This window comes from Papaver somniferum, chromosome 3 (assembly GCF_003573695.1).
Source record: "Papaver somniferum cultivar HN1 chromosome 3, ASM357369v1, whole genome shotgun sequence".
NCBI classification, from domain to species: Eukaryota; Viridiplantae; Streptophyta; class Magnoliopsida; order Ranunculales; family Papaveraceae; genus Papaver; species Papaver somniferum.
In genome coordinates, this window is record NC_039360.1 from 192,613,938 (window position 1) to 192,630,397 (window position 16,460).

Consider the following 16,460-nt stretch of genomic DNA (forward strand, 5'->3'; position numbering starts at 1 on the left):
TTGATGCGTAAGATGATCTGGTGGACCTGTTGCGTTTGAAACTGAGACGCCAAGTAACAATAATTGACCGTGTCAGTCATGGAGTAGATTTCGATACCTCCATCTCTGATGGGGAGGTTCGCAGTCTGTACTGCAGCGGACCAAAGCCTGCACCATCGGTTGTAATTAAAATATGTATTATTATTATTATTATTATTTTTTATTATTATAATTATATAAAAAAACATAAGTCTGATTACATAGGGTTGGATGGCAATCTAGCTACAAGCTGAGCCCCAACTCCTTTTTGAATAATCATACCTATTCTATGAAATAAAAACCGACCAATGTCAATATTTGCATCATTGTTGGCAATGCAGTTCTTAAGTCTCTCCACGAAAGCCATTGTGTCCTCTCCAAGTTCACCTAAGGTAGTGAAAGCAAGGACTCTAAAGCCATAACCGTGTGTTTCACAAATATCAAGGTACTTTTTTCATTTGCGAACAACGGCTTTAGCAATTGCTTGACCCAGAATGAAAGTTGGATTGTCACTTGTGGATGGGGAAACAATCGTAACATCGAAGCATGTGTCCTTCCCGTTCTCCCAGTTATAAAAAAGTAAGTCGGTCGTCAGCAAAGTATAGTTCCCAACTGTCCGGAGTCCAAGTTCCACCTCTTTTCTAGACGGAACATTTGCCCTGAAGCAAACGTCTATGAAAACATCGCGCGCAAGATCATGTCTGAATTTCTGCCCAACTTCGCTGGCAAAATGTAATGCATGGTCTCCGAATTTGTCCATATCTCTGTGGCAACAGGTACAACGACTATTCTCAGGGAAAAGTGGAATACCTAGGCGATAACATAGCACGCTATGGAACTGTCTAGGGCCAAGAGTTTGGTTCAAACCGTCTATAGGTATAGCAAGAAGGTAGTCCTGAGCGTGATTTATCTGATTACTCCGCCACAAAGCACTGTCCCGTGCAGTCATTTGAAACTTGGTGGGGATATGCCTCTTAACAACTTCAAAATATTTCACTGCCAAGGAATGTATGTACTGCATGGAAGGAGGGGCGGTAATGTTAATGTTGAATGAATAAGTGATGAGCTCACAGTCCTGACTGTACGTCATCAAGGCTTGTCGACATGCTGGACTAGGATCTGCATGAAGGTTGCTGCGTAAGATGATCTGTTGGACTTGTTGCGTTTGAAACTGAGACGCCAAGTAACAATAATTGACCGTGTCAGTCATGGAGTAGATTCCGAGACCTCCATCTCTGATGGGGAGGGTCTCCAGTCTGTATTATTATTATTATAAAACACAGAAGATTCAATACACGGCGGTAGTAGGAATCCGGGCTACAATCTGGGCGCCTACACCTCATTATTATTATTATTATTATTTTGAAAGAAGAATAGAAAAGTTTTTACAAGAAACTTCTTGGTAACCACGCAACAAGTTGCGCCCCAACCCCTTTTTGGATAGCTAAACCTAATCTAATAAAAAGAAAATTGCGAACTTTAACATTAGCATCATGTCTAGCTATGTAATTTTTTTTTTTTGCTAAGTCCAATAGTTTATTAAGCAAAAAAACGTAATTACAAGAATTACATGCAGGAGGCACAAGGCCCCCTACCCCCATAAACCAAAAGGGTAAAATAAATAACTACTCTAAGCTTAAGAAAAATAAATAGAGAAAAGAAAAAAAAAAGACTAAACTCCTAAATTTTCGTCACTCTTTATAACGCCAAATAGCTATGTAATTTTTCAACCTCAATAAAAACTCTATAATTTCGAAACCAAGCTCACCTAAAGTAGTAAAAGCCAAGGTACCAAAACTATACCCATTGGCTCTACAAACATCAAGGTATTTACATCTTTTACGTTCAACGGCTTTAGACAAAGCAAGACCTGGTGTGAAAGCGTCTACGCCAACCCCAGCGAAAGGAGAAACTCCCGTCACATCCAAACAAGTATCTCGTCCCTCCTCCCAATTGTAGACAAGAATGTCCACTGGTCTTGAATCGCCACCATCACGCGATAAGAAACCCAAAGGCGCTTCAACTTTAGCGTGCACACCTGCCCTATAACAAATATCCGCAAATGTGTCACGAACAAAATCATGTCGAAACTTGACTCCAACTTCACATGCACAATGCAACACATGGTCACCATATACATCCATAGCCTTGTTACAACACAAACAAATACTTTTTTCTGCAAATAGGGGAATACCAAGTCTATAGCTAAGAATATCACAAAACTGACGTGGCCCTAACTTCTGTCCAAGCCCATCAACAGGAATAGCAAGCAAGTAATTTTGAGCATGCTTAGTTTTATTGCACTGCCAAAGTACTGAGTCACGTCTTGACATATTGAAAAGGGAAGGCATGTTTTCCGTCACTCCTGCAAAATATTGAACTGCCAATGAATGCATGGGATGTGGGGATGTTATGAGATTTCTATGTTGGGAAGAATCAATACCACACACTCGAACAAAATGATCAAAAACCTGTTGATAAGTAGGACCCTTAACAGAAAATCCCGAAGATGTAGAGACTGAAGATATAGGGTGTAAAATATTCCCCTGTAGATGGAGGGTTTGAGAATAAGAAACTAAAAAACAGCATTGCATTGTATCAAACATAGAGTAGATACCAAGACCACCCTCTCTGATGGGTAAAGACACTAGTCTCTGCTGTAATAAACCAAAACCTGGACCATCATCAGTCACTAAATTTCTCGTATATTTGAAAATATGATCATCATATACAACCTGCGCTTCTTTCACATACTTAGGTGCAGTGGTACGCAAAATAAAGTAAAGTTTAGATACACCTCTACAGTTCCGCAGAAGAAGCAATTCACTTCGAGGGTCTTCGATCCTACGAACTGCCGCCATCAATTGTTTGGTATTTTGAACTCTACCAAGAACCAATTCACTGCAAAACTTAACATTCAAACTCACAGGACCACCAAGAAGTTTAACTCCTATAGAGTATCTACCAATACCAGCAGGAAAAATACCATCTTGCAGACTCCTTGTATCCGTAGAAGTCCAAAACAATTCAGTTTTCCGCACGTTGAAATGAATCCCAACAGATGCACCTTCATTTTGAATAATGCGAAATGCTTCAGAAACCTGCAAAGTATCACCAATAATGGTACCATCATCTTTCCACGCCTGCAAATCAAGATGACACTGTTGCGAGATCTTTAAAACAAGAGGGTGCAAAGTCAGCGAGAAAATTAAAGGACCTAGAGGATCTCCTTTCTGTATACCTTGTGCAGAAGAAAGAGTAGAAGCACCATAATAAAGTTGGGTAGGAAAATCATAACGAAATTCAACCCATTTAGATATACTAGGGCATTTAAGTCTCACTTCTTGCATCATAGCAGTCCTATCCACAAGGTTAAAGGCATTACTAAAATCTACTAGAAGCATAAACATGGAGCTAAGACTACCTTTCTCCTCCAAAATACGATTTACTGAATGTAATATAGATTCCCCTCCACAAGGTACTCCAACACAAAATTGGAAATCACTTAAATATCTAGACACATTCTTGATAACAAGAGATGCGACAACCTTAGAAACTAACCGTCTTCATATAGTACCGACAGCAATAGGTCTAATACCCCCTCCAGGTTTAAGTAAAGGAGTAAGTGGCGCGCTAGCAATGAACTTACCTAACTGCGGAGGGAAGTTACCAGCTAAAAGAAGATTAACAACTGCAGTGATGGATGCAAGGAGCTCATCCGCCACAGCTGCCGCAGGACCACTGTGGGAATCAAGCAAGTGTTGAGCATGAAGACCATCCCTACCACATGCTGTACCTTTGGAAAAACTTCTAATTTTGTTCAAAACCATATCGATACTAGCCGTAGCAGCATTAACTTCAAACGGTCCAATGGGAAATACTGGTGGAGGTGCCGAGGGATGCTTGAGTTGTAAATCAGATAAATTAACATCAGTAGAAGGAGCCACGTCATTGGATGTAAGAACACGAATAACAGCGGTATAAGAGACCTGACTAAGCTTTCGGCTACAAAGTCGTAAATTAATATCATCTTGATTAGTATTTGTAGACAAGACCTTATGCTTAGATAGAAGGTCATTATCAGATAACAAACCCACAATCAAAGAGACACAACTATCAGAATCCCTCCACTTTGCTAAAGCATGATTAATAGAAGCAACTTGTAGTTTCCTTCGCATACCCGATCGAATTTCTGCACTATTCTTGGGAGTATAATTATGAAAAACACATATAGGAAACAGGAGCAGTTGAACCCAAGCTGAAACATCCAAGGGACTGAGTATAACCTTGTCCAAAGTGTGTTTGAATGTTCGAGAGAAACTAAGTCTACATTTAGTAGGTATATGCCGAATTGTATGCAACTGAGCTTGAAAAAATTTATCTAACAACTCCACACCAAGGACTTGAACAAAATTATTAAGCACAACATTATCAACAATAGAAACATGAACATAAGCACTTGCCTCTTCAGGTTTTGGTACGCCATGAATAAGAAAATCAGCATCCACTCCATTGAAAGGAGCCGAAATTACATCTCCGTCATGTGACCTGCAACACTTCTGTAGATGGGGAAAAACGATTTGCTGGTTTTTACGGAATTGAGGAGACGACCGTACAGAGGAGGCTCCTTGAACCGAGCGAAATGCTTAACCTCACACAGATGCACTGCAAGAAGGGAGTGCTTTGAATTCGAGAGATCAATCTGTAGGACTCCGGCCTAAACCAAGACAATGGTCATTCCAGAGTCCATTCGGTCACAAGAAAGGATGGGTCGATCTGTAGGAGGGAAGCTGAGAAATGTGTGAGATAAATGGTGATCGAAGATTGTAGGTGTGTTGTGTATTCTGCATAAATAAATAAGATAAGCTCTGATTGATTGAATTTGCTCTGTTGAGAGTAATTGCTCAGACGTTGAGTTATTAATCTCGTGTTGTCTGTTTGACGAAAGATTGTCTCTTTTTTCAATCATGATTCAGAGGCTTATTTATATTGCTAGAATTGTAAAAACCTTGATCCCATGAAGAGTGACAGTTGCTGGAGTCAAAGAGTGGGGAAGTGGAAATCGTGTTAAAACCAGTTGCTCATCGTGCGGAGACTTGGTTGATTTTCTACCCACTACTTTGTTAACTCCTTCAACTGATTGCATGACTTTCTCACATTTTCATCGTGTGTATGAACACACGTGCCGTAGACCGCCAGACCAAAACCCTAGTTAATATCCCCCCATATAACACGATTGATGTCTCGTGATTGTGGAATCTGCAAGGCAGATGTGTATTTAGTTAGTCAGTTGCTGACTACAAGGAACGATGAGTCCTTGTATTGCTGAGTTGAACGTGATTTGCAAATGTTCTGAGACTCATGAATTGAAGGTGTCTGTTGAGACAGAAGTATAATTGTCGAATAAATGTTGATATTTAAGGTGAGCAGATATTGCTCATTCGATGGATATATTTATAGTTGAACCAATATTCCTTAGTCTGAGCAAATATTGCTCATTTGAGCAAATGTTGCTCGTTTGATGAATTATTGGTAGCATGACCAAATAAAATATTATATTAGGATACTGGCAACTGAACCGAGTATAATTAATAAATTGTTGATCATGAGATCGTCGTAAAATTATTAGTGTTTGAATCTGCTCAGAATTATGTTTTGCAAAGCTTTGGATTCGAAACCCTAATTTTGATCAATTGCTGATTTATCGAAAATCAACCACAGAGTGAAGGAGGGACCGACTACATGGGTTGATGAGTCGACCATGTAACTCCCAGATGCTCTGGGGAGCAAAATACCAAAGTCTCTTGAAGACCAGTTGGTGAAAAGATGATCAAATACTGGTTTAATCATTTATTGAAATAATGCTCATCTGGACCTTAGGTGATAAAACCTAATTAATTATGAAGAGATGAAGGACCGACCAAGGGGTCATGAAACCGGCCATGGTTGGTCACGGGATCGACTGACGATCGTTTTATGAAATTCCAAAATTGTTTGGAAGCATTTGAACCTAATGTGAACAAATTAGTTCAAATGATGAAAATATGTGGGACCGGCCTCTTGCAAGCCAACGAGCCAACCTTGGTCGGTCAAGGTAACATGATCGCGTCGCCAAAGTGTTCGTGTCTCAGTCCTGAGAATTTTGATATTTTCTGATGTGCGTTTGAGCAACATTTTGAGAAAATATGAAGAAATCAAGGATTTTGCTGAAACTGAGGAAAACTTCATAAGATGAAGGAAATAATAATAATAAATTAAGGAATCATGAAGTGTGGTACCAGTTATGGCCAAGGCATGGCTGGCCGGCCAAAGAACCCGGTCCCATGGCACTTTTCCTAATTTTATACTCCCTCCGTCCCTAATTATATGACCTATACCATAAATAAGTGGAGTGATAGATTAGTATTATTATAAGAAATATGTAAAATTTGATAGCCGTATTTATATTCATTAGATAGGTGTTTTAAAATGCTTTCCCATGATACAAAGTTTACGAAAATCCGTTGTATAGTTTGAGAGATAAATCATTTCTAAATTTACTAGTAAATTTTAACTAGGTCATCTAATTAGGGACGGAGGTAGTATTATTTTTCATGATTTTAGGGAAATATCATAAAATCAAGGAGTTTGTTGAAACCAAGGAGTTTTGTTGAAATCAAGGAGTTTCCATGAGATGAAGGAAACAAGTAATATTAATAATAATAAAATAAGGGCGTGTGGGACTGGTTTGGGCATAGTCGGCCGGCTGGGGCCCGGTCCCGTGAGTTTTCCCTAATTTTTTGTATTATTTCATGATTTGAAGGAATTTTCATAGTTTGAAGGAAACATCATGAAATCAAGGAATTTCATGGGATGAAGAAAACATAAAATAATAATAATAAAATAAGGGGAGTGTGGGACCGGCTAGGGCATGACCTGCCGGCTAGGGCCCGGTCCCACGGGTTTCCCTAATTTTATATTATTTTTCATGACTTGAAGGAAATATCATGAAATTAAGGAGTTTTCATGAGATGAGAGAAATAATAATAAAATAATGGGAATCCTGAGGTGTGGGACCGGCCACGACTAGGGCATAGCCGGTCGGCTAGTAGACACGGTCCCACGACACCTTTTCCAATTTTATATTATTTTCTTGATGCGAAGGAAACACCATCAAACTGAGGAGTTTCCTTAAAACGAAGGATATTTGTTCAAATGAAGGGATTTTCATGAGATCGAGGAAAATAATAAAAATATGATAAAACATAGAATTGGGCGTGGGACTGGCCACAGCGTGACTGGACGTCCGGTGGGCCCAGTCCCCTAGCGCCTTGGCTAATATTTTATTATTTATCATTTTCTTCCTATTTTGCATAAGTTCATCGTTCCTTCGTGTTTTAGAATGCTCGTTCGTGCATTCAGATGCTCGTTAGTGCATTATTGCTAAGTACACTTGCACCATTTTGGTCGGGGCTTACTCGATAGTGGATCAGATGACCGTACGTTAAATATTTATTATTAGCCCATGGAGTTCTGCTGGGAAGAACCACGAATTGAAGTAATGAAATATTATGAAGAACGTAGAATATTTCCGAAAATTCAGTTAATGAATTTAAGGATTAGAGATAATTAACGGATGGCTCTATACTAGCAGGCAATGCTGTCTAGGAGCATTAATTATTCAAGAATTGAGCGATATGCGCTAGTTGAAGCGTCATATTTATTTATTACGTATAGTCAGGGAAAACGTTGTTGCATCCTGAAGACGTTATCGCTCTATACTAGCAGGCAAGCTGTCTAGGAGCCGTCCAATCATTAAGATTCTATATGCATGTCTTTTATATAGTCAGGGAAAACATTGTTACATCCTGAAGACGTTATGCTATATACTAGCAGGCAAGCTGTCTAGGAGCCGTCCAATCGTTCGATTCTATATAAAAGCGATTACTGAAATTGCTCAGTATTCATGAGATATGACGTTACCTCAGTTGAGAGACTGCATATTCAAGTATGCTCTGAGAGACAATAAACTCAGTCAGTGACTCTTGCGACATGAGTTTTCATGCTTCAACGAGAGACATGAGCCTCAATACTCATCTGATTGCTGGATCAGGAATATGTACAATTATGGTTTTACGATTTTAGCCTTTGTCGAAAATCCACCATCTACAACTTCGTCCAAGCTTGTAGATGCATACACTTGGTACACAACCACATCTTCAGTTGTGAGAGAGTCTGTTCCCATAGAGCATAGACTACACCATTATTCTGAATCCTGTCCCTGCATCTATCATTTTCTTCCCCATTCACTAGATGCATATCATTAAGATGTTTGAAAAAAGAGCTTCTCACTAAACCCCTGCCTCTTACACCATTCTTGCAGCCATCAGAACCCTTAAAAGGACATTGGAGAAACTTACTAGCATTCTGTGAATCAAAACAATGAGATAAGGGACTCGAACAAACCCCCTAGTTAAACCTAGTAACTCTAGGCATATTGAAACACAAAGAAACTGATAACTAGAGTTTTAAAGGATGGGACTGTAAGATTTCAAAACAATTTGAAAACTTAAAATACCATACATCAAAATCCCTAATTAAACCAACTCTGAAAACTGAAGGAATAAAGAGATTGCACACAAAATCCCTACCTTGTCTTCAATCTGAAAAATCCCATTTCTCAAAAATCAAACCCCTTATGCAAAACTTGGAGAAACTACTACACAAGGAAAAAATAAGCCAACACAAAGAAATACATAAAAATACTAAATCAAATTCAACTACTGCTTCACAGAGAGGAAGAATTGAAGAAACTAACCCAAACAACACTAAACCAGTTCTTCAACTTCAAAAACCTTATTCCTCAACACACAAACCCCTACGGCAAACTTGAGAAACGTCTTCTCACAGGACCTAATTCAACTCCAATCAAAGAAAACACTTCTACAAATCACTAAAACGATGAGAAAGAAACCCTTTATTTCCCTCTTTTGTTGCAGCTTCTACTCAAAACAAAACGCAATTCAATTACTATCACCACCACTGATTCTGTTCAAAGGATAGATGATGAAGATTAATTGGAGAAATCAAAACCCAAATCCCTAAATTTCCTACTGCAGACGACAAAAAAACAGAAACTCAATCCCAATCTTCAATAAAAAGAACACCTCCTCAAAAACCCTAATTCGATAAAAAAATATTTACATAGAGATGACTGGGAGTCGCGCAAAAATCTGTGACCCAACCCCTTTTTGAATCATAATACTTAGGGGGCTACTATTGTGGGAGAGTACTTGTTCGAGGCTGCATAAGTTACTCTAAAATTCTTAACCCACGACCGTCCATACAATTCTTAAATCTTTTCGACAAGACAACAAAATCACCACCTAATTTACCCAAGGTTGTGAAATCTAAAACACCAAATCCGTATCCATGAGACGAGCATTTGTTCCACATATTTGTTCCTCTTACGAGTAATAGCAGCCGAAATAGCATGACCAGGCGTGTAACTATGATTTCCACCTTTAGAGAACGGCGAAACACCGGTAACATCGAAGCATACATTCTGGCCATTCTCCCAATTATAAATCAGAATATCGGCTGGTCTAAGAGGAGTGTTTGTATCAGATAGAAAACCCAATGGGGCTTCTTTTCTGGCAGCAATACCGGATTTGTAACATATGTCAGCAAGCAAGTCTCTTACCGTATCATGTCGGAATTTCTGACCAACCTCGCTGGCGCAGTGGATAGCATGGTCACCAAACTGATCCATAGCTCTTTTACAACAGGGGCATGTATTGTATTCAACAAAAAAGAGGAATTCCCAACCTGTATTATAGCACATACCTGAAATGACGCGGCCCAACGACTTGGTTAAGTCCAGAAATGGGAATGGCCTTAAGATAATCTTGCGCATGAGGTAGTTTGTTGCTTTGCCATAGAATGGAGTCACGTTCTGACAAGGTGAAGGTGTTGTTGATATTCTTCTTAACAACATCAAAGAAATGAACTGCCAATAGGTGCATGGGATGTGGGGCAGTTTCTTGGATATTGAAAGTAGAAGAAGATAAACCACACACTTGCATATAGTGGTCCAAAGTAATCTGGAAGTTAGGAATCAAGTCAGATGTGCCCTGCAAAATGGTATTTTGTAGGTGTGAAGTTTGAAAGCATGAAGCTAGGTAGCAGTATTGAATTGTATCTTCCATTGTATAAACACCTAGACCACCGTCTTTCGTAGGAAGGGTGGCAATGCGTTGTTGAAGTGGTCCAAAACCAGGACCGTCACCGGTGATCAAGTATCTCAAGAAATAGAACAAATATTGATCAAACTGAATCTGAGAAGACTGCATAAATTAAGGGTTAGTGGTGCGCATTGTGAAATAGAGTTTGGAAACTCCAGCAAAATTACGTAGTAATAAAAGCTCACTATGTGGATCTTTAAATTTTTTGATTGTATCCATAAGTTGTGTAGTTTTTCCCACTCTAGCAATGATTGTGTCACTATGGAATTGGGCATCCAAACTTACTGGTCCACCCAGTAATTTGACCCCTCCAACTGGCCTACCAATACCAATCGGAAAAACATCATCTGCCATACACCGAGGGTCCGCAGTTGGCCAAAAAACTTTTGTTTTATTAATGCTCAAAACCAGCCCCCTGCCTGCACCTTCGGCCTGAATAATCTTCAAAGCATTGGAAACTTCCATGGTGTCACCGATGATGGTTCCATCATCCAGGTACCATGCATGAAGGTCTAAAGTGCATTGCGACCGGATTTTACAAACAAGTGGGTGTAAGACTAATGAGAAGAGTAAAGGGCCAAGAGGATCACCTTGTTGAACTCCTTTAGCAGATGAGAGAGTGAATTCATTGCAGTACAACTTAGCAGGCCTGGCGTAGCATAATTCCACCCATTTGGAGATGCTTGGGCATTTGTCTCGTACCTCATTGATCATAAGAGTTCTATCCACAAAGTTAAATGCATTGGTAAAGTCCACAAGCAACATATTGAGGTTATCCTGTTTACCTTTAAGCTCTAACAATCTGTTGGTAGAGTGTAAAATTCCCTCTGCACCACATGAATTTCCTACACCGAATTGGTGATTGCCTAGGTATGCAGTCATATATTTTATCACAGAAGATGCAGCGAGTTTCGAGAACAACCTCCTCCAAATAGTTCCCACTGCTTATTGCCTAATGCCTTCCCCGGGCTTATTTAATGGAGTCAAGGGAGCACTCGCTATGTATTTGCCTAAAACAGGTGGGAAATGTCCAGAAAGCCATAGATTTACAACTCCAGTGGTGGACCGAAGAAGTTCTTCTGTGACAGCGGCATCATCTCCACTTGTTGCCTCTAGTAAGTGCTGAGCTCTAAGGCTATCCCTACCACAGGTTGTGCCTTTAGGGAAGCTTGTTATAGCTTTCACAACTGATGGAACATCCACGGAGACTGCAACAACATCTATGTTATCTGAAGGTATGACAAGAGGTGGTGCTGATGGATGCTTTTGTTCTAGTTCATAGAGTGTATCAGCAGTAGATGGCGCAACCCCATTTGAAGAGAGAATACAGATAACGACAGTGAATTGACCGAAACTTAATTTCTTCTTACATGACTCTACATTAGTCTTGTGCTTCTTTTTCCTAGGGGGTTGTCGCTGTTGTTGATCTTGCTTAGTCAACTCCAATAATCTACGAACAATAGAGGTGCATCCATTTGGTTGTCCCCAATCAATCAATGCCTGGTTAATTGCTGCAATTTGAAGCCTCTTCCTTGTACTTGATCTCTCCTTGGAGGTGTTTTTGGGCATATAAAGGTTGAGGGTGCAAATAGGTAGCAATAACAATTGTATCCAGGTTATTATTATTATTATTATTTTAAATTTTTTTAGATTTTCTCTTTAGAAATTGTATTAGGAATGTTTTATTTTTGTCATTTTCTTTTTATTTTGCACTTTCCTTTTTGAACATTGGACTTTGGATATTATTGTTTTTATTTTTAAACCCTAAGGAAGGGTAATTAAATGTAAACTGTTTGCAGAGAATGACGGAAATTACGATGTTTCCTCGGCCCCTCGGGTCCGTACACTGACATAGGAGTCGGTGGCCCAAGTCGACTTCAGCGGTTCATCCCCCGTATGGAACGGGAGGTAAGTTTATTTAAACACCCGCGAATCCCCTGTCAGCGGGTTTACTGTCTTCCTTCGTATGCATACATGTTGAGGAACTGAGCACGGATTTAATTTCTAGTAAAGGGAAAGGCCTGGCCATACAAGATAAGGGTTCGGATTTCATCACCGTTCTCTTCTTGCCCGCCTTAGGAAAACACAACCTACGCGAACCTAAGCTTAAAATACTGACTAGAACGAGACCGATAGGGTAACGAGCTTAACAGGAAAGTTGTTCGATAAATATTGGTTGCTCTATTAATCATACTTCGAACTTCATGATGGTTAATGTAAGTTGAGCGTGCAACCTTGTAACCCAAGTGAATATTTTTCCAGTGACGCCTGGGTGTCAAATCTCCATTGAGCTTCCCTTGTCTCTATTCAACTTACTTTAACTCAGATTGATTCCAGAGAGGTCTGCTTAAATTATAACGAATTGCTTTTCGAAAGAGTAGAAGCTGGTCTAGAAATAATCTAAGGGAGCCATCATGCTTTTTGTTTCCTAGAATCACTAGGTTTGTTGTGGTGGAGTCAGCCTTGTGTGTGTTCGCTTAGAAATTCCCTTTTTTTTAGGATTTTTTTCTTCTTTTTCTAGTGTATGCCCGAGGTCATTAGAGAACGGGCTTGGAAAAGAGACACTATAGGTCGATTGTTTAGTGAAAAACCTAGTAGTTCTTCTTGTGAAGGCGGGGAGCTCGAAGACTCTTCTTTTGAGAGCCATGTCTTTGGAAATTTCAGTTTTGAAAACTTGACACTTAATGAAGAAATTGCTCTTAGTCCTTTGGTAGTGCTAGAAATGACAACTTTAAAAGCTTTGTTGAACCCAACTAGGACCTCTCGTCCGTCATGTATCAAGTTAGCTGAAACTGAGGAAAATTATGAACTAAATCCTGGGACCTTACAGATGCTCCCAGTCTTTTTAGGGAAAGAAAATGAAAACCCATATTTTTATGTTATGGAATTCGAGGAAATTTGTAGTACTTTGAAAATTAAAAACCTAGATGATGATGCTTTGAAACTTAGGTTATTCCCCTTTTCCCTAAAAGATAAAGACAAATCTTGGCTGTATAGTTTGCCTTCTGAGTCAATTGAAACCTATGAACAACTTACATCTGCCTTTTTACATAAGTTTTTCCCTAGGCACAAAACATCGTCTATTAAGACGCAGATATGTACTTTTTCTCAACAAGAGGGAGAATCTCTATATAGGTATTGGGAAAGGTTCAATGACTTGTTATCTCAATGTCCTCACCATGGTTTAGAGAAGGTTAGGCTAGTTCAAATCCTTTATGAGGGTTTAGATTATTCGACAACAACCATGGTTGAGTCTTTATGCACAGGCGGGTTTGAGAATAAAGATGTTGATCAGGCGATGACATTTTTGAATGAAATCGTCGAAAAGACCTATTAATGGGAAAATAGTAGGGAACCCAAGAAAACCATTATTCTAGGTAGAGGAACTGTTAATAGGGTAGAAGGATCTTATGAGTCAGATGCCAAAATAGCAGCTATAGCAAAAAGGTTAGAAGTTTTAGAATTTAGTCACTCTAGTGGTAGAGTAGAGCCTTTTTGGGAAGGACAGACTACTGAAGAGCAAGCCCATTCTCTTTATAATAACACTAGATTTGAGAACCATCAGAAGTCTGACCCATATTCAGAAACCTATAACCCTGGTTGGAGAAACAATCCAAACATTTCTTGGTCTAAGGGCCAGAGTCAAGGTCAATCTAGTAACTCTCAGGTTATTCCCCCAGGTTTTAGCTATGCTAAGAATCCTTCAGGACCAACAAAGTTTCAGACCCCTTCAGATAAGAAAATCATGAGTTTAGAAGAGACTCTCACCTCGTTAACTCGGAACACTATAGAATTTCAGCAATCGGTTTCACAACGTCTAGATGAAAACAAAAGGATGGTCTAGGCTAACTCTCAGGCTATTTCCGAGTCAAAAGGCCAGGTAGGTCTGATTGCCGAGTCTTTGAGAGAAAGAGAGAAAGGAAAGTTCACTAGTCAACCACATCCCAATCCTAGAGGTGTCCATCAAATATCTTTAGCTGGTGAGAAATCATCAAACCATGTGAACTCTATAACAACTCTTAGGAGCGGTAAAACGGTAGACAATAAGGTAGCCAAGCCTAGTGGACATACTGTAGTTCCACCTTCTACTTCCCAAGAGGAGCCCATATATGAGGAAAATGAAACAATTTGTAAGGAGTCCCAAGAAATTCCTGATAGGACTACCTTTGTGCCTAGAGCCCCATATCCACAGTTGTTAGCCCCAACAAAGGAGAAGTCGATTTTTAACGAGATAATGGAAACATTTAAGCAGGTGAACATCAACACTCCATTATTATAAGCAATTAGGCAAATGCGTGCTTATGCCAAGTTCCTTAAAGATCTTTGTACACGAAAGCGTAAGCTGAATGTCCATAAGAAAGCCTTTTAACTGGTCAAGTAAGTTCAATTCTTCTGAACCAAACACCTCCTAAGTATAAGGACCCTGGATTCCCCACCATATCTTGTATTATTGGTAATCATACAGTTGATAATGCATTTCTTGACTTAGGAGCTAGTGTTAACTTACTCCCGTATCATGTGTACACCCATCTAGGTCTTGGTAAGTTGAAACCGACCAAAATGACACTTCACTTAGCTAATAGGTCTATCAAAGTGCCTCATGGTGTCATAGAAGATGTTCTTATTTAGGTTGATAGGTTCATATACCCAGTGTATTTTGTTTTTCTATATACCCAGCTTGTCCAGGACCCAGGTGTTCAAATCCCGGTGATTTTAGGTCGCCCATTCTTAGCCACATCTAATGCTTTCATCAATTGTAGAACCGGACTTATGAACATATCTTTTGGTAATATGACTACTGTGCTAAATGTATTTAATGTTATTAAGTCTTCTGAAATAGATGATTTTGAAGTGGTGAACATGATTAGCACTTTAGCTCCTGAACCGTTAGCGTACAGTGCGTTTGATAATCCATTATCTAAGGAACCCATTAGTGCTTCGGAGGAGGTAACCATGACGAACACCTTAGTTGATGAGCCTATGCTAGAGATTTTCTTTGATAATCCATTATATGATGATGTTGTTCGTTTAGATGAACAGTCCCCAAAAGAAGCTAGTCATTGTGCTAACTTTATGGACCCTAGAACCCATCCCATAGATTTTGATCCATTTGAGGATATTGTTCACCTTAAGTTTGGGGGTAATGATGATTCTAGTGATCTTCATGTATCCCTAATTGAAGTACCTAACTTGGGACTCGAGCTTTGTGCGTCTAAGACACTACTTGAGTTTCTTCAAACTCTGCTACCTGATCCTCCATGAAGAAACCCAGTTCTTAGAGACATATCATTCAGTTGAACCTGTGTTTCCTAAACACTTATATAGATCCCAAAGAGCCACCCCAGATAAATCTAGTTTCCTTGATAAAATCCCTAGATCAATTTATGCTCCGTCTGCTCATTTTTCTAATCCAAGATGGTAGTATTTCATTTATGTCTGTTATATTTAGTTATGAGGACCCGCTGCTATTTCGGCTATTGGTATATGACTTTGGAAGGTGACAATCCTTTTTGAGGTATATGATGTTTAGCTAACGACTTTAAATTTAGCATTTTCCCGGAGGCACCCACGCTCATGCTTACGGTAATATCCTTCCTTATTTCTTTTCCATCTAGTGGTAACAGTTTCTCCTTGTTCATGCTTTTAATTTCATCTTTAGATCATTGAGGACAAAGTTAGATTTACGTTTTGGGGTAAGGGAGAAACTTTTAGCGTCGCATAGTATCCGGTTAACTAAGTTTACATATTGTTTCTCACCGAAAGATGGAAATTAGAATTGCTAGGGATAACATTCTAGTGAGACATTAGAGAAAAAGACACTAGAGATCATTGACAATCAGGAGAGAAAATGTACCTTTTAGAGGGTAATCGTGATGGACCTAACCATCCATGATGGAAAGACAATTCGGTCAGAAGGAAATGCCATGAATACAAAGAAACCTCACAATGTAGTCTTAGTTACTGGATTACGACTCTCTCTCAGTAGAAACTTATCATCATCAACAAGCGGAGTGACATCAAAATATACGAATAAAGTTGAAGACGTTTTAGGTTTAGAAGCAACAATAGAAAAGTAGAATTCAAAATCAAAGTTTAAGACTTAGTTACAAGAAGTTATAAGAGTAAAGAAATTCAAACGATGTAAGTTGTTGAAGTTCATGATACCAAGACACTACAAGTTGCGAAGATCCAAGTGCTAAAGTCCTTCATTCATGGCCA

General features: G+C 39.3%; 1 pseudogene; it reads right to left on the reverse strand.

The window, feature by feature from the left end:
- Nucleotides 1-13,327: 13,327 nt before the first annotated feature.
- Nucleotides 13,328-13,427, reverse strand: LOC113362343 (annotated as a pseudogene).
- Nucleotides 13,428-16,460: the final 3,033 nt, after the last annotated feature.